Source organism: Saccopteryx bilineata, chromosome 3, assembly GCF_036850765.1.
Source record: "Saccopteryx bilineata isolate mSacBil1 chromosome 3, mSacBil1_pri_phased_curated, whole genome shotgun sequence".
NCBI lineage: Eukaryota > Metazoa > Chordata > Mammalia > Chiroptera > Emballonuridae > Saccopteryx > Saccopteryx bilineata.
This window is the reverse complement of record NC_089492.1, coordinates 174,664,229-174,685,310: the sequence shown is the minus strand read 5'-3', so window position 1 is coordinate 174,685,310 and position 21,082 is coordinate 174,664,229. Positions and strand designations below refer to the sequence as shown.

The 21,082-nt window shown below is 41.4% G+C and overlaps 1 protein-coding gene across 6 annotated transcripts in view; it reads left to right on the top strand.

The window, feature by feature from the left end:
* The first annotated feature begins 16,096 nt into the window (after nucleotides 1-16,096).
* Nucleotides 16,097-21,082, top strand: part of CDKAL1 (CDK5 regulatory subunit associated protein 1 like 1) — a 1,056,598-nt gene continuing 1,051,612 nt past the window's right edge. For 4 of the 6 annotated variants that reach the window (XM_066268295.1, XM_066268291.1, XM_066268290.1 and 1 more), the window contains exons 1-2: nucleotides 16,097-16,210; nucleotides 16,912-16,955. The gene's annotated coding sequence lies outside the window, so the exon portion shown is untranslated. The remainder of the gene's footprint in view (nucleotides 16,211-16,911; nucleotides 16,956-21,082) is intronic. The other 2 variants (XM_066268292.1, XM_066268293.1) reach the window with 2 other exon arrangements.

The following is a 21,082-nucleotide window of genomic DNA, read 5'->3' as shown; positions in this document are numbered from 1 at the left end:
TCCGAGTATTCCTAGAATCAAAGGTTTCTACCTCACCAGCCTTATTCACCTCTGTTCCCCATCTCCTTCTCTCTGCACAAACTGGCTTCTCCTTCAGCACTCCACCATCTTGGCTGCCTCTCCTCTGCAATGCTGATAATAGGAACCAAGAGCGAGAGCCCCTGGTCTCCCTTATTTTATGATGTAGAAATTAAAGCCTTTAAGCCAGTATACAAAAAAGGAAGTCTCTGATACAAAGCCACTTATCTGAGGCATAAATAGGATTCCTCAGAAGAGTACACCACCTCACATCATGCAACAGTCAAGGGTGTGGGGAAAAGCTTAGTGTTGAGAAGATCTTAGTATTAAAAGGGTAGGAAAGGCGCCCTGGCCAGTTGGCTCAGTGGTAAAGCGTCGGCCTGGCGTGCAGGAGTCCTGGGTTCGATTCCCCACCAGGGCACACAGGACAAGCGCTCATCTGCTTCTCCACCCCTCCCCTTCTCCTTCCTCTCTGTCTCTATCTTCCCCTCCTGCAGTCAAGGCTCCATTGGAGCAAAGTTGGCCCAGGTGCTGAGGATGGCTCCATGGTCTCCACCTCAGGCGCTAGAATGGCCCTGGTTGCAACAGAGCAACGCCTCAGATGGGCAGAGCATCGCTCCTTGGTGGGCATGCCGGGTAGATCCCAGTCAGGCGCATGCAGGAGTCTGTCTGACTGCCTCCCTGTTTCCAACTTCAGAAAAATAAAAAAAATAAAATAAATAAAATAAAAAAGGGTAGGAAAGGCTTAGTCTTAAAACTAAGCCTTAGGCTATAAGGACCTTGCCTACTTACAGCCTGTCCCCCACACCCAATGCAAACTATAAGTGAGCAAATATATACATCATATTTGCAAACTTATTTGACCTACACCAGGCAACGCTCTATCCACTGCACCACCACCTGATCAGGCATAAAATTTCTTGATTGACAATGAGAAACCGACTGGAGCTAGCTTCAAAGAAAAAAATTACATGAAAATTCAAATTTGTACCCTCAGAAAAGCAAGGTTAGGAATGACGATTTAATACCATCTATTGAAAGTTTAATATGTGCAAGATCAGGCTATGGGATGAATCAGTTTTTAATCAATATGCTTTAATTGCTTTATTTGAAGTTTTTATAAAAATCTGAGAATGTTAAAAATATCCTTACTCAAAGTCAAATATAAATGAATTTAGATTATTTTGGATTAACCACACCATTGTTTCCTTCCAAGATAATCAACAATCAATTAAATAAACTCATGTGTGTCATTTGTCTTATAATTTATCATAATTATGTAAAAATAAATCAACTTCAGAAAGTACAGTCCTGCTTTGGGAAAATTCATTTAGGATATGAATTCTGCCCATATTGATAGATATCATAATTAAATATATGCTTTGAAAATGCTATAATTATTCACTAAGTGGTTTTATACTAAACATTTTCTTCTGCATCCTTATAAATCATTTACTGAGAAATTATAGAGGGTAAATATAACAAGACAACAAAGAGGATGTATAGCCAGTAGCCACAGCCACCATCACAGCCACCTGGCCCATGCAGGTTCGCATTAGATTCTGACAGACAGTAAAGAAACATCGGAGCCAAGAACTGGTGGCTTGCACCCTAGCTTGCACCCAGCGGGTAAGTAAAAACACACACTGGGCTCCAAAACCCACTCATTCAGTGCTCACAAAGCTACTGACTTATTCGAGTTTCCTAGAATCAAAGGTTTCTAGATCACTAGCCTTATTCACCTCTGTTCCCCATCTCCTTCTCTCTGCACAAACTCTGCACAAACTGGCTTCTCCTTCAGCACTCCGCCATCTTGGCTGTTTCTCCTCACCTCCATATGGCCTTTCTTTGCTCTCCTTTCTCTGCTCGCTCCTCTAATGCTAATCTCAGGAATTGAGAGAGAGCAAGCTCCCAGTCTGCCCCACTTTATATTATAGAAATCAAAACCTTCAATCCAGCGGTTCTCAACCTGTGGGTCGCGACCCCGGCGGGGGTCCAACAACCAAAACAATATGTATTTTCCGATGGCTTTAGGCAACCCCTGTGTTTTGGTCTTTGACTCCCAACGTCTGGACCCACAGGTTGAGAACCGCTGCTTTAATCCAATATACAAACAAGAAAGTTTCTGATACAAAGTCACTTATCTGAGTCATAATGGGATTACTCATGAGAGTGCACCACCCTACATTAAAAAGGGTGAGTGGGAAAGGCTTAGTTTTAATTAAAACGAAGCCTTAGGCTATAAGAATCCTGCCTGCTTACAGCCTGTACCCCCACACCCAATGCAAATTATAAGCAAGCAAACATATATATCATGTTTAAAAACTTACTTGACCAACAAAAGATAAAAAGTTTTGTTTCATTCATTTGTCCTGGTTGTTTTTTCTTTTGGTCTCTGTTCTTAACTCTCCTATTGAATGGGAGACAGTCCCAAAGATGGTCTTCGAAAAGTTTAGAATAACCAAGTAAATCAAATGAACAAAAACTGAATACTTTCCTCCCCTCCTAGCTGTTGCAGCGTAACCTGGTTTCTCTCTGGCTTTAGGGAGTAAATTCCCATGAAATTCGCCGGCCAGGATTGGTCTGTTCTCTGACAGAGTTTCTGACGAATAAAGCCTTTGCATTCCCCATACTCACTCTCAGAGATTTGCTCTCTGTGGAAGTGCCAATTGCTAAATTTTCCTTACAGATTTACCACTTGTAAGCAAATATTTATAAAGAGGCCAGTGAAAGATGTGGCTAATAGAGAGCATTTAATGAATGAATTTTTTTTAAAACAAAAGCCACTAGTATCTTATGTTTAAAAAAGAAAAAAAAAAAGACCATCTCTTTTCACATCTTCCTGGCAGTGACCACATTCTGATACTTGCCAGTAAGATATATTTCCATTATAATATTTTAGTTGACTTGTTTTTATTTTTTAGTGAATGAGTGAGAGAGAGAGAGAGAAGCATCAACTCATAGTTGGGCACTTTAGTTGGTCATTAATTGCTTCTCTTACATGCCTCCAGCTGAGCCAGACACTCTTGCTCAAGCCAGAGAGCTCGGGCTGAAGGCAGCAAACATGATCCCACACTCAAGCTGGTGAGCCTGCGCTCAAGCTGGAGACTCTTGATAGTCACGGCTAATGTCTTATTAGAAAGCTCTAGTTTTAAAAAAGTCGCATTTCTTTATGTTTGACTTTAAAAAAAAATATCAGCCAACTGTATCTGAGTTTTTAAACTAGGTATACAACCTTGATTTAGTCTCAAAATATTTATATCTCAGGCACTGTGATATGACACTTAGAAAATAGTTGCCATCCACCTGACCTGTGGTGGTGCAGTGGATAAAGCATCAACCTGGAACACTGAGGTCGCCAGCCCAAAGCCCTGGGCTTGCCTGGTCAAGGCACATATGGGAGTTGATGCTTCCTGCTCCTCCCCCTTCCCCTTCTTTCTCTCTCTCTTTCTCCCTCTCCCTCTCTCTCTCCTCTCTGAAGATTGAATAAATAAATCTTTAAAAAAAAAAAAAAAAGAAAATAGTTACTGTCCTTTCTCAGGAATATCACTTCAATTGTTTCCTCTGTATTTTATCAACAATTTTCCAGTCTCCAAGGGATTGCTCTTACTTATACTATAAACATGTTCTTGTCTCTCCTATATTAAAAAAATTCCGCCTTTTTGAACCCGCGTTCTCTACTGCTATAGTCCTACATTTCTGCTGCTCTTTGCAGTAAATCTTCAGAGTTGTCTGTATATACCGTCTCCAGTTCTTGTCCCTTCTTCATTCTTGAACCAACTTTATTCAAGTTAGCCATAACACTCCTCCAAAACTACTCTTTCAAGTTTTGCTCAAGCCAATGATTAATTCTCATATTTCATTTTACACAAACTATTGGCATTATTTGATCCAGTTGATCACTCCCTTCTCCATGATGTAATTTTATCATTTGGCATCTGAAATACCACATTCTTACTTTTCTTTCTACCTTACTGGTTGCTCCATCTCAGTTTTATTTGCTGGCTCTTCCTCTTCTCCCTCATCTTGATATTGGAGTGTCCCAGGCCACAGTCTTTGTCCTTTTCACTATTTATATTTATTCCATAACTAATCTAATCTAGTGTTTTGCTTTTATATATCACCTAGATGCCAATACTCACACATTTATGTCTTCATTCCAAACTTTTCATCTAGAGGTTCATAAATCTAACTGCCAAGTTAACAACCCCATTGGATGTCTAATGGACATCTCAAGTTTAACAAGTTTAAAACTGAGTTTCTGAAGCAATGATACCCAGTAACAATAAGACATCTAGTGCTCATATTTTGGTTTCTAAATACCATTTCTCACTAAAAGAAACCATGACTCCTTGGAGAACTGGCTGATTCCAAGCATGGGGCAGAGAAAGTACAAGATGAGCTGGGGGAAAATAAGAAAATGCTAAAAATATACTTTAAAAAGAGGAGAAGACATGTTAAAAAGAAAATCAGAAATTAATCTGAAGGTCAATGGCCAAATCTGGGATCAATTGAGCATCAAGATAATGCTCCTAGTGCATTATAAGCCATAGAATAAAATATATTCATACTTAGATAAATTATTGAACAGATAAAAAAGGATGAGAAGGGACAGTTTATCTAATAATAAATGTATAAGAAATAATGGAAATGGAAAATTACCATTTGGCAAACAGCTCAGTAATAATTTTTGCCTGCAGGAAGTACTTATGGATGGTGAAATTAGTAGGCAAATACATGCTGAGAAATAAAATACTCATGTAATCTTAAAGTATCATTCCACAAGACATTTACTAAGAATATAAGGAAAAATCATAACTTTACCTTGGGGAGACAGTATTCCAAGTACATCACTGGTAATGAGACATATCAATATCATGTGCCTCCTTGATAAATGGGCTGAGGGTGGCCTGGCATCACTTCTGTAGTAGTATAGCCAAAAACTCATAACCAACAACAACTCAAAATGAGGGACATTTTATAAAATAACTGATCAGTATTCTTAAAAATATGAAGGTCATTAAAGACAAAGACAGAGACACTCTCCTAGATTGGGGCATTTGGTAACATCATATCAATATTAATTTCCTGGTTTATAATTAATTATGCTTTCATTATATAAAATGTTATCATCTGATCACCTGGGGAAGCTGGGTAAAAGTTGTACATAAATTAATTGTAATATTTTTGAAATTTTAAAAAATCTAAAGTTATTTCAAAATAAAAAATCATAAAAGGTAAAAAACAAAAACAGAATTCCTAATCTTTCTTTTAGCAATCTATTCCATCTCCTCATGGGCAATTTCATTCTTCTTGTAGTCCAGGCCACAACCTTACTTTATTTTATTTTTATTTTTTATTTTTTTAATTCATTTTACAGATTAGAGAGAGAGAGAGAAAGAAGGGGGGAGGAGCAGGAATCATTGACTCTCATATGTGCCCTGACCCAGCAAGCCTGGGTTTCGAACCTGCCACCTCAGAGTTCAAGTTCTCCACAGCTCAGGCCTCAGGCCACAATCTTAAGAATCACCCTTCATTTCTCTTTTTTCCCCTCATATCATTTTTAAAAAAAATTAGTAATTCTTATCTCACTGTATTTGTTTTATTTATATTTTTAAATTTTTATTTATTGATTTAGAGAAAGGAGAGCAAGAAAACCAGGGGAAGGAATGGGAAACATTTGCTTCTTTTGTGAGCCTTGGCTGGGCAGCCCCAGGGTTTTGAACTGGCAATCTCAGTGTTCCAGGTCGATATGTCCACTGCGCTACCACAGGTCAGGCTCCCCTCGTATCTTAAATCCATTCTACAGTCAGTTTTATGAGTGTGTACTTAAATATGTCTATAATCTAATCACTTCTTATCACCTCTACTGTAACCTCCCTAGTCCAGGATACCATCAGTGCTCACTTCTTGATCCATTCCTCTTTTCATAAGCCTCTAACTGCTCCCATTTCTTTCAGAGTAAAAGCCAAAGTTCTGACTACGGCCCATGGGCTGTATATGGTCTGCTTTTGTTCATCTCTGACCTCCCTTCTTGTTACACATTCCATTCCAACCATTCTGATCTTCCTTTCTCTCGACGATGCCAAGCCTCCTCCTCCTTCAGAGCCTTTCTATTGGCTGTTCCTTTTCCCTGGATTTCCTTTCTTTTCCCACACATTCCTTAACTAACCTCCTTATCTTTTTCAAGGCTTTGCTTAAACGTCTTTTTTTTCAGTGAGCCGACTCTGACCACCAGCTTTACAAATTATAAGCCCTCACTCTTTTTTTTTTTTTTTTTTTTTTTTTTAAGCTGGAAACGGGGAGATACAGTCAGACAGACTCCCGCATGTGCCCGACCGGGATCCACCAGGCACGCCCACCAGGGGCGACGCTCTGCCCACCAGGGGGCGATGCTCTGCCCCTCTGGGATGTCGCTCCGTTGCGACCAGAGCCACTCTAGCGCCTGGGGCAGAGACCAAGGAGCCATCCCCAGCACCCGGGCCATCTCTGCTCCAATGGAGCCTTGGCTGCGGGAGGGGAAGAGAGAGACAGAGAGGAAGGAGGGGGGGGGTGGAGAAGCAAATGGGCGCTTCTCCTATGTGCCCTGGCCAGGAATCGAACCCGAGTCCCCCGCACGCCAGGCCGACGCTCTACCGCTGAGCCAACCGGCCAGGGCCAAGCCCTCACTCTTGGTTCTCCTTAATCTACTGCAATATTTTGGCCATTTTTATTACCTCTGAATGCAAAATATAATTTTATTTATATCATATTTTTGTTCATCTCTACTTGCTAGTCTATAAACTCTTACGAGGGCAGCAATATTGGTCTCCCCGCCCACAGCATTAATACAGTCCTTGGTAAACTGTATACACTCAATAAATATATCATTGCCCTGGCCGGTTGGCTCAGTGGTAGAGCGTCGGCCTGGTGTGCAGAAGTCCCGGGTTCGATTCCCGGCCAGGGCACACAGGAGAAGCGCCCATCTGCTTCTCCACCCCTCCCCCTCTCCTTCCTCTCTGTCTCTCTCTTCCCCTCCCGCAGCCGAGGTTCCATTGGAGCAAAGATGGCCTGGGCGCTGGGGATGGCTCTTTGGCCTCTGCCCCAGGTGCTAGAGTGGCTCTGGTCGCAACAGAGCGACGCCCCAGAGGGGCAGAGCATCGCCCCCTGGTGGGCGTGCCAGGTGGATCCTGGTCGGGCGCATGCGGGAGTCTGTCTGACTGTCTCTCCCCGTTTCCAGCTTCAGAAAAATAAAAAAATAAAAAAATAAAAGATATATATCATTATATGACTCAATAAGTTTATTATTTGGTTCACATATTACCAAAGAACAGAGAAAAAACATCGTATGCCTTTTTGTCACAGATACTTATAAGCAATCAGAGAGTTAGACAGTAGATACAAATTGTTCAAAAGTCAAGAGAATATGTAAAAATCAGAAGTGTAGCTAGGGCTCTTTTCATGGCAAGTGAAAGAAACCGATTCAAATGAGCTCAAAGGCTAAAAGAAAGGGCGGGGGTTACTTGTTCACAAAACTGAACAGCTCAGAAGTAAACCCAGCTCCAGGCATACTGACTGCAGGAGGCTTACATTTGTCTTCAGAACTGATTGATTTTTCCCTTTTTTGCTCACCTCCTCTTTGCTTTGAAATGGGTTGGGTCTCAGGCAGGTGTTCTCCACATGGGATTCCGGGAAGCTCCAGCACTGATTCTACCCGTGAACTGAGAGCCCAGAACTCACCCTGGCCTGGCGTGGATTACCCGCACTGTGGCAAAGGAACGCGTTGCTCTCATTGCTATTACTTGGGCCACAGGCACGACCCCCAAACCACTTATACTGAGTATGAGAGAAGGAAAAGATGAGCTTAATTATAGAATTGGGCCAAATCAATTTGTGTCAATTTGTCAAGTTGGATAGCTGATAGAAGTATAGCACTCTGACCCCTAGTGGTGAGATTACATAAAGAGAAAACTGAGCATCAGTCCAAAGACAACAGCAGGTTAATTTATTTCACATAATGAAATGCTGATTGTTTTTTCAGTTTATTAAAGAACATCAGTGCCCTTTCTTTCTATCCTCAGCATTGAAACTTTCATCTATTTGGGGCAAATTTTCTTTAGACATTGTTCTTTCATTCCTTCTTTCCCTCATATCTCTACGGTCACCATTTTCTTGGCTTTATATTTAGACTACTGTGATAGTATCCTAACTTATTTCCTTATCTTCAATACTTAATAAAAAGCAATACTTGAAAACTGTTTCTAAAACATTTCTTTATCTGTATGATGTTCAGCTGGGGAGTTTACTCTGACACTTAATTTATCAGTTCCAATTAAAATCCCTGGGTCTTGTAATAAATATCTTGTGCCTCCTTATTGGGTTTTTTTTTTTGTTTTTTTTTTTTGTATTTTTCTTAAGTTGGAAACGGGGAGACAGTCAACAGACTCCTGCATGTGCCCGACCGGGATCCACCTGGCATGCCCACCAGGGGGCGATGCTTTGCTCATCTGGGGCGTCGCTCTGCCGCAATCAGAGCCATTCTAGAGCCTGAGGCAGAGGCCACAGAACCATCCTCAGCACCTGGGCCAACTTTGCTTCAATGGTGGAGAAGCAGATGGGCGCTTCTCCTGTGTGCCCTGGCCAGGAATCGAACCCGGGACTCCCCCACGCCAGGCCGACGCTCTACCACTGAGCCAACCAGCCAGGGCCTCATCGTTTTTGATTGAAAAAATACTATTAGCTTTCTGTCATGTGCAATGGGAAGCTAACATAAATTATAATACATTTGCATAATAAATGTTGACCTGTTGAACTTTAAAAATTGAGAACACTTTTATTAGTTATACTTTTCTTATCTCTTATGTAAGAAATACAGTATGACCATAAAGTCAATAGACGATAGAAATGTGAAATCTGCACCAAATAAAAGGAAAATCCTCCCAGTTTCTGTAGGATGATGTGGCCGCATGTGCACATGCGCAGATGATGATGTAACACCGTGTATACAGCGGAGCAGCCCACGGCCATGCCAGTCGAGATGTGGACGGTACAGAGGAAAGTTCAGTGTGTTCTGTGGCTCGCTAAATTCAAATCCGTGACCAAAGTGCAACGTGAATATCGGCGCGTTTATAACGAAGCGCCACCACATAGGAATAACATTACTCAGTGGTATAAGCAGTTGAAGAAAACCAGTTTCTTCAACCAGTAGTTTGGTGGAGAAACCCCATTCTGGTAAGCCATCAGTCAGTGACGAGTCTGTAGAGGCTATACAGGATAGCTACATAAGGAGCCCTAAAAAATCTGTGTGTGAGCCCACATCAAACTGCACTGAATAGGTATGAAATTGGGAGAGTTTTCCTTTTATTTGGTGCAGATTTCACATTTTTATCGTCTGTAGCTGCTTTCCTATGATGGGTCAAAAGTGCACCATGACTTTACGGATACACTGTAGATTAATCTGTTTTAAATTTCATTCTACTAGACTTCTGTAATATTCTACAGAGAAAATTTTATGTATAATTCTTATCAGATTTTTAGTGAATTAAATGCCTAATTTATTTCTCATGAAAAGATATTAATTGAGCCCTGGCCGGTGGCTCAGGGAATAAAGCACTGTCCTGGTGTGCTGAGTTTGTAGGTTCAATCCCCAGTCAGGGCACATGGAAGAGGTAACCAATGAGTGCACAACTAAGTGGCACAACCAGTTGATGCTTCTCTCTCTCTCTCTCTCTCCCTGTCCCCCACCTTGCTCCCTCCCTTTCTCGCCCTCTCTCACAATCAATGGAAAATTTTTTTTAAAATATTGATTGATACAAATTTATAAGCACACTGATAATTGCTAAGATCATAATATGCTAAATCTAAAATATATGTTCCTAAGTTTTTATGCTTTTCATAACTTATTTATTTTTTGGTTTGTGGCTGAGATAGCAAAAATTCTCTAACTTAATTACTGTCCACATTTTCTCTTCAATTTTCATTGTAAAGACTAACATAAAATATTGAGTCGGCCCTGGCCGGTTGGCTCAGCGGTAGAGCGTCGGCCTGGCGTGCGGGAGACCTGGGTTTGATTCCCGGCCAGGGCACATAGGAGAAGCGCCCATTTGCTTCTCCACCCCCTCCCTCCTTCCTCTCTGTCTCTCTCTTCCCCTCCCGCAGCCAAGGCTCCATTGGAGCAAAGATGGCCCGGGCGCTGGGGATGGCTCCCTGGCCTCTGCCCCAGGCGCTAGAGTGGCTCTGGTTGTGGCAGGGCGACACCCCGGAGGGGCAGAGCATCGCCCCCTGGAGGGCAGAGCTTCGCCCCTGGTGGGCGTGCCGGGTGGATTCTGGTCGGGCGCATGCGGGAGTCTGTCTGACTGTCTTTCCCTGTTTCCAGCTTCAGAAAAGAAAAAAATAAAATAAAATATTGAGTCAATCACTCTGAAGGGTTACAGTTTTTTTTTTGAAGGGTTAGTTTTTATTCCACATTTCCTCTATCATTCTTTTATCTTCAATGTTTTCCTCTAATTGCAATTTTGCATTTTTAATGAAAGTATGCGCGTTCTTTCTTCTGAAGTATTCACATTGAGTTGTTAAAAAAAGAAATATTGAACTACTTCAGATCAAGGTGGAGGTGTAGATAAATGCTGTACTCGCCTCCTCCCACAACCATATTGGAATTGCAACTAAACAGCAGAACAACCATCACACAGAGACACCTGAATTCTGGCTGAATGGGAGTTGTACAACCAGGGATTTAAGTGAGCCACATCGAGACTGGTAGGTGGGGTGGAGACACAGAATGGATAGGTCTCCCATCCATGTGTGGCAGATAAAAATCAAGAGAGATATCTTCGCTGTGGAGGTCCCCTCCTAAGGAGCAAGGGGTCTGAGCCCCACAACTGGCCCCCCAGCCCAGGTCTCCAGTGTCAGGAAGAGAAGTCCCCATAACTTCTGGCTGTAAAAACCAGTGTGGATTATGGCTGAGTGAGATGGAGATCTGTGGGAGTCCCAGGTAGCGCATCTTAAAAGGCCCACACACAGATTTACTCAGACTCCCTCCCTCTGAGTTACAGTGCTGGGGCAGCAATGCAAAAGAAGCCAGGGACATATGGGAAGAAATGGAAAGTCTGGCATTAGGAGGAGATCTTGGGGCTGCTTTCTGCCAGACAATGGTGCTGACACAGGCCATTGTTCCTTCCGGCAGGTGCTATATTTGAGTACCCATTAACATGGCTCACACTGTTCACCCTACCCTGGTGATTCCCTGAAACTCTGCTCCACCCGGCTTGTAGGCCCACCCAAGCAGTTTCCAGTACCTTTTCCTTAAGAATGGCCTGTCTTAGCTCATGCTTCAGGTTTTCCTAAAATGTCTTAAATGCATCATGCAGCATCTGGCTGCAGTATGCCCTGTATCCTTTGCTAAGGTGTCCTAGGCCAGCTACTCATAGAAACTGGCCTTGGTTTGCATTTTGGCCTCTCCTGGGCACCTCCAAGCCCAGCACAAGTAGCAGTTATCTAGAGATCACTTTGTAGTTCATGGGGGTGGCCCCAGGCAGAACACAGGTGGTAGCTGACCTTGGCTTGCACTTCCTGGGAGGCCCCAGTGCCAGTGCATCTTGTGGGCAACTTCAGACCATGTTGAAGCACCACCCCAACCATCTCCACAAGCAATACACTCAAGGAATGAACCCAGCAGGCACCATAGCCCTCCTGAAGTAAGTCCTGCTCTGTGGAGTGGGTCCCTGCACAGCTGATCCTCCACGGTGGTTGGTGGTCACAGCCAGTCTTTGTAGTTGGTTGGCCTGGTGGAAAACACCTCCCATTGATGTGCCAATAGCAATCAAGATTCAACTACCACAGGAAGGTGTACACAGCCCAGATGGGGGTACGCACCTGGAATGCCCAGCTCAGGTGATTGGGAAGGCTGTGTCACTGGACTCTACAGAACATCTATTACAGAAAGTCACTCTACCAAGCCTGGGAGATGTAGCAGCTTTACCTAATACATAGAAACAGACACAGCCCTGGCCGTTTGGCTCAGTGCCAGAGCGTTGGCCTGGAGTGTGGATGTCCTGGGTTCAATTCCCAGCCAGGTCACCCAGGAGAAGTGCCCATCTGCTTCTCCACCCCTCCCCCTCTCCTTTCTCTCTATATCTCTCTTCCCCTCCCCCAGCCAAGGCTCCATGGGAGCAAAGTTGGCCTGGGCACTGAGGATGGCTCCATGGCCTCTGCCTCAGACTCTAGAATGGCTCCGGTTGCAACAGAGCAATGCCCCAGATGGGCAGAGCATTGCCCCCTAGTGGGCATGCCGGGTGGATCCCTGTTGGGTGCATGCGGGAGTCTGTCTGTCTGCCTCCTCATTTCTCACTTCAGGAAAATACAAACAAAACAAAACAAACACACACACACACACACAAACCAGACACAATGGGGTGGCCAAAATGAGGAGACAAAGAAATATGTCCCAAATGAAAAAACAGAACAAAACTCTAGAAAAAAAAAAAGCTGAACAAAATGGAGATAAGCAATCTACCACATGCAGAGTTCAAAACACTGGTTATAAAGATGTTCACTGAACTTGGTGAGTACCTCAACAGCATAAAAAAGGACCAATCAGATAATAGTGAAACTAAGAGACATTGATAAGAGTGTGGTGGTTACAGGGGGGAGGGGGGAATGGGAGAGGGATAGGGGGTGGGGAGGGGCACAAAGAAAACAAGATAGAAGGTGACAGAGGACAATCTGACTTTGGGTGGTGGGTATGCAACATAATTGAACAACAAGATAACCTGGACTTGTTATCTTTGAATATATGTATCCTGATTTATTGATGTCACCCCATTAAAAAAATAAAATTATAAAAAAAAAGAAAAGGACCAGTCAGAAATGAAGTATATAATAACTGAAGTGAAGAATAATTTACAGAAAATATCAATAGAGTAGATGAAGCCAAGAATCAAATCAGTGATTTGAAATACAGTATAATAAAGCAAAAACAGTCAGACCATGATTTAAAACACTGAACCCAGACTGCCTAGTATTCACTCTTCTCCTGTATAAAGAAAGAGTAATGAGAGGATAATAATAACACTCCTAATTTATCAGATTACTTAGAGTTATTGTGATGGATACATTTAATAATTCACATAGAGGGCTTAATGGAACCACTGACACATTTGTAAGTTCTTAAAAATATTAACTTTTACTATTATTTTCCAGATTCACTTAGTTTTTAGTAAGATATACCATTTGGTTTGTCTACACCAAACATTTATAAAACATTTGATATTATATGAGAGGCTAAAAATACATTAGCAGTATGAAGAGTTCCTTCTTTATTATTATTATTATTTTTTTGCACTCACTCACACATGAGAGAGACAGGGACAGACAGATAGGAAGGGAGAGAGATGAGAAGCATAAACTCATAACTGAGGCTTTTTAGTTGTTCATTGACTGCTTCTAGTATGTACCTTGACTGGGGGGGCTCCAGCTGAGCCAGTGACCTGTTGCTCAAGCCAGCAACCTTGGGCTTCAAGCCAGCGACCTTTGGGCTCAAGCTAGTGACCATGGCGTCATGTCTATGATCCCATGCTCAAGTCGGTGACCTCATGCTCAAGCTGATGAGCTCTTGCTAAGCTGGCGATCTTGGGTTTTCAAACCTGGGTCCTCAGTGTCCCAGGTCGATGCTCTATTCACTGCGCCACCACCTGGTCAGGCAATGAAGAGTCTATTCTTATGAAGTTTACAATCTAGTTTGAGAGACAAAACATTAAGACTTAAAATTTAGCACTAGCCAGATAGCTCAGTTGGTTAGAGCACTGTCTTGCTACGCCAAGGTTGCAAGTTTGATCCCTGGTGAGGGCACACATAAAAATCAACCAGTGGAAGCATAAATAAGTGGAATGACAAATCAATGTTTCACACTCTCTCTCCCTTCTTCTCACTCTAAAGTAAATAAATATAAAAATTTAAAAATGACTTAAAGTTTGTAAACACAATTTGATATAAACATACAATGGAATATTATTCAGCTTTAAAAAGGAAGGAAATTCTGACATGCTACAATATGAATGAACCTCAAATATAAATATATTAGGCTAAGTAAAAAACAAGAGTTAAAAAAGGACAAATATTGTTTGAGAAACCTAGAATAGTTAAAATCGCACAGACTGAAAGTAGAATGGTGGTTGCCAGAAGCTGGGCAGAGCAGGAAAAGGGAGTTGTTCAATGGATATGGAGTTTCAGTTTGGGAGGTGAAGAAGTTCTGGGGTGAATGGTGGGAATGGTTGCACAAAAAAAATGTGAGTATGCTCAGGACTACTAAACTGTATACTTAAAAATGGTTAAAATGGTAAATTTTGTGTTATGTATATGATATCACAATAAAAGAAAGATTTAAAATTTAAATATTTATATAAGGGAAAATGAAAGTTAAACACTACAATGTAACAGATAAATCAGTAAATTATAAATTATGAAATTGCATTTTACCTTTATTAATAAGATGTATCCACTTATTTTTTGAATAAATAGGACATTTGTATGGTACAAAGATAAAAGGTAAAAAGTGGTATACAGGGAAAAATAAATCTTACTTTAGCCACTCAGTTCCTTTTCCTAAAGAAAAACCTATTATGTTACTTATATATTCTTCTAAAGATTCTGTCTATCTATCTATCTATCTATCTATCTATCTATCTATCTATCTATCTAGGAATAACTATATTCACATACTGTATACACAATGTGGCAACTTTCTTTTTTCACTTAAGAATGTCTTAGCATATTAAATGAAACCTTGTTCTTCTTAAAGAGCTGTGTCATAAATACCATAAATATATTTAACCATTCTCCTAGTGAGAAGCCAGACAGGGTTTCTAGTCTTGCTATTTCAGTTTCAAAAAAAAAAAATTTAGCACATATGACATTTTATTAATTGTGAGCACTTCTGTAATAGAATTTCCTGAATCTGCATTCATCTTCCATGGTGATTGCTATTCTGTAATGAAACTATTTCCTTGAAGTAGGCTGAGATAGTGGTGGTAATGATCTTTTTCCTTTTCAGCTCCAGCACAGTGTTGGAGGTCATGTTGTGTGCACTCAATAAGATTTCTTTAACTGAATTTAAATAGATCTTGGGGAAAACAGGTGGAGTTATTAGGTGAAAGATTCTGTGCAAGGTAGTGGGATTACAACCAAGATAACCTAGGGCCCCCTTTTGGTGTAGTGGAAGAGAAGGCAACATAAACGTCAAATTGTAATTCACTGGGCAAGGATTGCAGTGGACCCCTGGTCACAGTTAAGATTCTTTCACAGATATGGATGAACAAAGGGTGTCATTTTAGTTTGAGGGTTTTGCACTAGGAAAAGGAATTTATAAAATAAGGCAATTTCTCCAATCACTGTGAAACCCAGAGTCAGAAAAAGATTATGATTTCTGACTTTTTGTTTATGGCTCAAGGCCTCCACGTTTTTAGGTAGAGATGCTCTTCTGGGAAAGAGAAAGTCAAATACAGTGTCTTGGGTAAATAATAAAGTGAGATAATACGTGTAAGACCTACAGAGCAGAATCAACATATTCCACGAAAGTTCTCATTCTCTGCAAACTGCTTTCTAAGCATTCAAAAAAGCTTGCTTGATGTTAAATGACTTATATTAAATTTAATCTACCAATTGTTCTTTATCTTTTTCTACTCTCTTCCCTAAGATGACTTCTCATAAAAGGTTGAGTAAGTTAGAAAATGTAATGAAAAAAGCAGGTTCTTTGGGAGTCAGAAGGAACTGGATTAATCACAAAGAGCAGTCATTACTAGGATAGTAACTCTGGGCAAGTACTTAAAACTCCCGGTTTCCTTTTTTGAAAAATAAGATATAATAATAAAGTCGGGAGAAGATGTTTATGTAAAGCCCTTACCATACACAGTGCCTGACACATAGTAAGCGCTCAGCAGTTAGCTATCAAGCGATCCTAAGAACCCGATTCCTTGGGGGATGTTATTTTTCTTCTGCAGCCAAAGGATATGTAAGCGTAACCATTTCTAAATTAACTTAAACACGAAATCGCACTCCAGCAATGAAGCAATTTGCTCTCTCCGGGCCACCGTCGCCGAGCATACGTAAGTGAACGAGATGGGACGTGTGTGTCATGGCGGCCTCCATCTGAAATCTGCGGTGTTCCGCAGAGCGGCGAGTCTTACTTTGTACTGGTTTGTGATTTCCCCACTACTGGGTAAGGGCGGAGCCTTGTTTCCCCAGTTTGAGTCTTTCTCAGGCTGTTTGCAGATTTGTTTCGTAGTTGAAAGGAGACTTGCCAGCTGGGATCGGGGAGCAGGGAGGCTGATAGCGCTGCCACTAGTGAGGACAGGGTCGTTGGCCGTAGGTGCTGCAGGGCTGTCAAGAGTACTTAGGGGTCGGGTTAACGTCCCACTCGCGTTAATGAATTGGTAGGACCGGAGGCTGTCGCAGTGACTTAGTTTTCACACCGTTGGATCTCATTAAGCATTCAAACTGAAGTTAGTCGTAAGTGTTGGTGTCTTGTGTTTTCACTTTTCTTCCTCGTTTACTCAGAATCAATCTCGATTTCGGACTGAAGGTGATAATGGATGCCCTACCTCGTTGCCTTATTCCTATTGTGTGGTTGTTGGTATCACTTAAATCGCGCAGACATTAGAGTGCCGGATAGTATTTACTGCTCTGGCCAGATGCTGGGTCTCAGTCATAGCAGGTCTGGCAAATGGCAATACACCTGTCCCGATCAACAAGAAGTTGGAAATAGTATGCAACGTAATTAATCTTGCTGTATTTGACAGTTATTTCTTCTTTTTCTTTTTAATGTAGGCCAATCTCTTTTAGGTAATTTTAAAGAGTCTTTACTGTGGTTTTGTGAACTGGTTGTGAACTTGCTTTTTCTAATCAATTTTTATTTTCCAGATTCATCTTTAAAGAGGATTTGAGACTAATTGAGGACACTCAAGGTATTCATTTATTTTAAACCTTTTAAGTTTTGATAGTGTTACACATTATAATGTGCAAAAAGATAGCCTAAGTTCTTAATAATTTTGCCACCATCATTGTATGGAAATGCTTTGATCCCCATGTCACTAAATCCAAGAAGCATTTTCATTCATTTTACTTAACCTTTCATTTGCATTGGCTGTGTCCACTTTTTAGACATATTCTCTGCCATTGCCTTTCATGACCAACTGATTTGCGTTTTTCTAGTGGCTGCCTCTTGGTTTTCATTATTGTTGGAAAAACAGCTGTGCTTGCACTTTGCATGATTAGTGTGTGAGCACGTGGCAGAACCACGTGTGCAGAGCCTGTGTAAGGCTACTGGAGTCTGTAGATTGCGGATTGCCTGCCTGCCACTCTGAGGGGCCGTTTTGCTGTTCCTTTGCCTGCTGCGGTGAGAAACAGTTTCCCCTGACTGTTTACTTGTCTGCCCTGTCCAGACTCTACTAAACAGGAATGGCCCAACACTTCCCCGCTCCGCAGATTCTATATCGTCTGCTGTAATCTAATGTGAACCAGCCTGGCCTTATAAAGCTGGCCTTCTTGGCAGTTAAATATGGAGTTTCTTAAGACTTGGTCCTGTACCCTTTCCTCTACTCTGGTCTCTCTCTTGGATGTTCTGATCCACAGTGTTGTTCTTTATCTTTTTGATTTTAGTCATCATAGTTTGTATGAAGTGATATCTCATGGTTTTGATTTGCATTTCCCTGGTAGCTAATGATACACCTCTTCATGTGCTTGTTGGCTATTTGTGTATCTTCTTTGGAGAAATGTTATTTCAGTCTTTTGCCCATATTTTACACTGCATTATTTGTCTTTCTATTGTTGAATTGTGTGTGTGTTTTAATGTGTTCTGATACAAGGCTTATCAGATGAATGATTTGCAAATATTTTCTCCCATTGTGTTGAGTTGTCTTTTCAATCTTGATGGTGTCCTTTGAAGCATAAAAATTTTGAATTTTGCTGATGTCTAGTCTGTTTTTTCTTGTGTTTGTTCTTTTGCTGTGATAACTAAGACACTAGTGCTTAATCTAACATCATGACAGTTTATACCTATGTTTTCTTTTAAGAGTTTTATAGTATTTGCTCTTAAATTTAGGTCTGATTCATTTTGAGTTAATTTTTATATATGATATGAGGTAGGATTCCAACTTTATTCTTTGCATGTGGCTATCTAGTTGTACAGTACCATTTGTTGAAAAGACTATTCTTTCCCTCATTGAATTTTCTTGGCATCCATTTTGCAAGTTAGGTGACTTGTTAATGTATTTTTGACAAGCATGCTAGGTGATTTTTATGAAAGAATAACTCTAGGACAGTGATTCTCAAATTTTAGTGGACATTAAAACAATCTGGAAGGCCTGTTAAAATTGCTGGGCTTTCCTCAGAATATCTGATAGAGGGGGTCTGAGAGTTTTCATTTCTACTAGTTCCCCATGATTCTGATTGTGCTGGTCTAGGAACCACACTATGAAAACTACTGGTGTAGGACTTTGTTTCACACCGTGGCTATACACGAGAATTACTGGAAAGTTTTAAAAGGATTTGATGCCAGGCTCTGTTCAAAGAGATTGATCCAAGTGACATGGGATTCAGTTGTTTGTAATTTTCAGAAGCTCCCTAGGTGAATGCAGTGAACCCTTAAGATTGAGAGTCTCTGCTGCAGGAGAATAATGGTTCTCAGTCATGGTGTTTAGTGGGATCACCAGGGCAGGTCTCAGTTCCCAGTATTAAGTCCCACTCTTAGAGATTCTAATTAGGAACGGGACATGGGTATTTGATATTATAAAAGCTCTCCTTATAAATCACCTAGGTAGGTTATAGTACTCTAGGATGCTGTATATTCTCTCTTTAGCATTTTCAGTATCTCCCTTTTCTCTGACTTTTTATTTCCTTTATCAAACTAGATTTTTCTCTTCCTTTGAAAATAAACTTTAATGATCCTCTTGTTCCATTTAACTTTTATTTTGCTTTCCTTTTGTTTTCAAATTTTCATTTCCTTACTACTCATTTATTTAAAAATTTCTTTTGAGTAACAGTTCCTTCTGCCTATTTGTTAGAAGTAAAACCTTTATTACTTTTGTCATCAGAGTAAGCACAGGTTCAAGGAGGCTTCTTCCTCCTTGATTCTTGTCACACTCGTGAGAAAGAACTCAGGTGAGAGGTAAGGTGCAGCGTTCAAGCAAAACAAGCAGTTTATGAAGCAAACCTGTACATTTGGCACAAGACACAAGTGGGCAACTCAGTTGACCTGAGTGCTCCGCCTATTAGGGTCTTAGGAATAATATATACACTCTTTTTTTTTTTCTTTCTTTTTTTTTCTTTTTTAAGTGAGAGGAGGGGAGCTAGTGAGTTAGACTCCTGCATGCTTCCCAACTGGGATCTCCCCAGCAACCCCGTCTGGGGCCGATACTCGAGTACCAAGCTATTTTTAGCTCCTGAGGCCGTTGCTTGAACCAACTGAGCTACCCTCAGCACCCAGGGCTAGGCTTGAACCAATCAAGCCACTGGCTGCGGGAGGAGAAGAGGGAGAGAAGGGGGAGAGTGAGGGAGACAGAAGCAGATGGTCACCTCTCCTGTGTGCCCTGACCAGAAATTGAACCTGGGACGTCCATATGCCAGGCTGATGCTGTATCCACTGAACCACCAGCCAGGGCCAGTAGTTATATACTTTTAATTTGAAAGCTTTGTTTCCCTGTTATTGGGTCTAATGTATAGGGTTTCAAGGCCCCCTTTTCTTGATATTGGGACTAACACACAGTATTTCAAGGCTGTTTGGACATCTGGTGATTTTGTTTTGGTAGATAGAGTTTAAGACTGTTGATTCCCTCCTTGAGTGGGTGAGATAAACCCTCTTTTTCTCCTTCCTTTCCCTTTTCCTGCCTTCATAACTGTCTGTCCTACCTAACACAAGTGAGATTGTTCAGGTGTTAGATATACTGTTAGGTTTAGGAACTTCTGCGTTATATTAACTTTCACACTGTTATCTCCCTAGAGTGAATTTCTAGAAATGGAATTGTTGGGTAAGGGATGGTTTAAAGTTTGATATATGCTTGCAGATTATTCTCCAGAAAGTATATGCCAGCTTTACTACGCCTCCAGCTAGCAGTAGGGTTTTGTCAGTTTTTTTTTTTTTTTTTTTGTATTTTTCCGAAGCTGGAAACGGGGAGAGACAGTCAGACTCCCGCATGCGCCCGACTGGGATCCACCGGGCACGCCCACCAGGGGGCGATGCTCTGACCCTCCCGGACCTCGCTCTGTTGCGACCAGAGCCACTCCAGCGTCCGGGGCAGAGGCCAAGAAGCCATCCCCAGTGCCCGGGCCATCTTTGCTCCAATGGAGCCTCTCTGTGAGAGGGGAAGAGAGAGACAGAGGAAGGAGAGGGGGAGGGGTGGAGAAGCAGATGGGCGCTTCTCCTGTGTGCCCTGGCCGGGAATCGAACCCGGGACCCCTTGCACGCCAGGCCGACACTTGTCAGTTTTTTTTTTATCAGTAGGGTGAAAAATAATTCATGTTTAAACACTTGTTAGCATGGTTAAGCATTCTTTTCTGTGCTTATTGGCTATTTGCATTTCTTAAAGTGAGTTACCTGTTTTTCCTTTGGCCCCCCACCCTTTTGGAATGTGTTTATATCTCAGGATCACATTAGACTTGCGCATTATTTGTGCTTTGAATGAGGCAGAACCATAATGGGGAGAGCCTGATGTTGAGAGAAGGCCTAGGTTCTAATTCTAGCTCTATAGGTGTATAAATATTTTAGCTTCCCTGTGCTTCACTTCTGTAAAATAAGAGGCTTAGTTAGTAACGACCTCGACTTCTCTAACTCTGAGATACTGTATGTCAGTTGCAGCAGGCCCTCCTCATTTCTCTTCTTCCATTCTGTTTACCCTCTTTTGTTTATGGGGTGTTAAAATTGTGTAATATTAAAAGGATGGCTTTTAATGTGTCATTCAAAGGTACTACCTGGTCTCAGACTTCCAACTTATTTTTATTTTAGGTGTAGATAATAGTGGTGGAAAAGTGATGATGCCTTTGTCCTTGTGGAGCTTACACTGTAATGAGAAAGGCAGATGCAGTTGTATCTATGGGA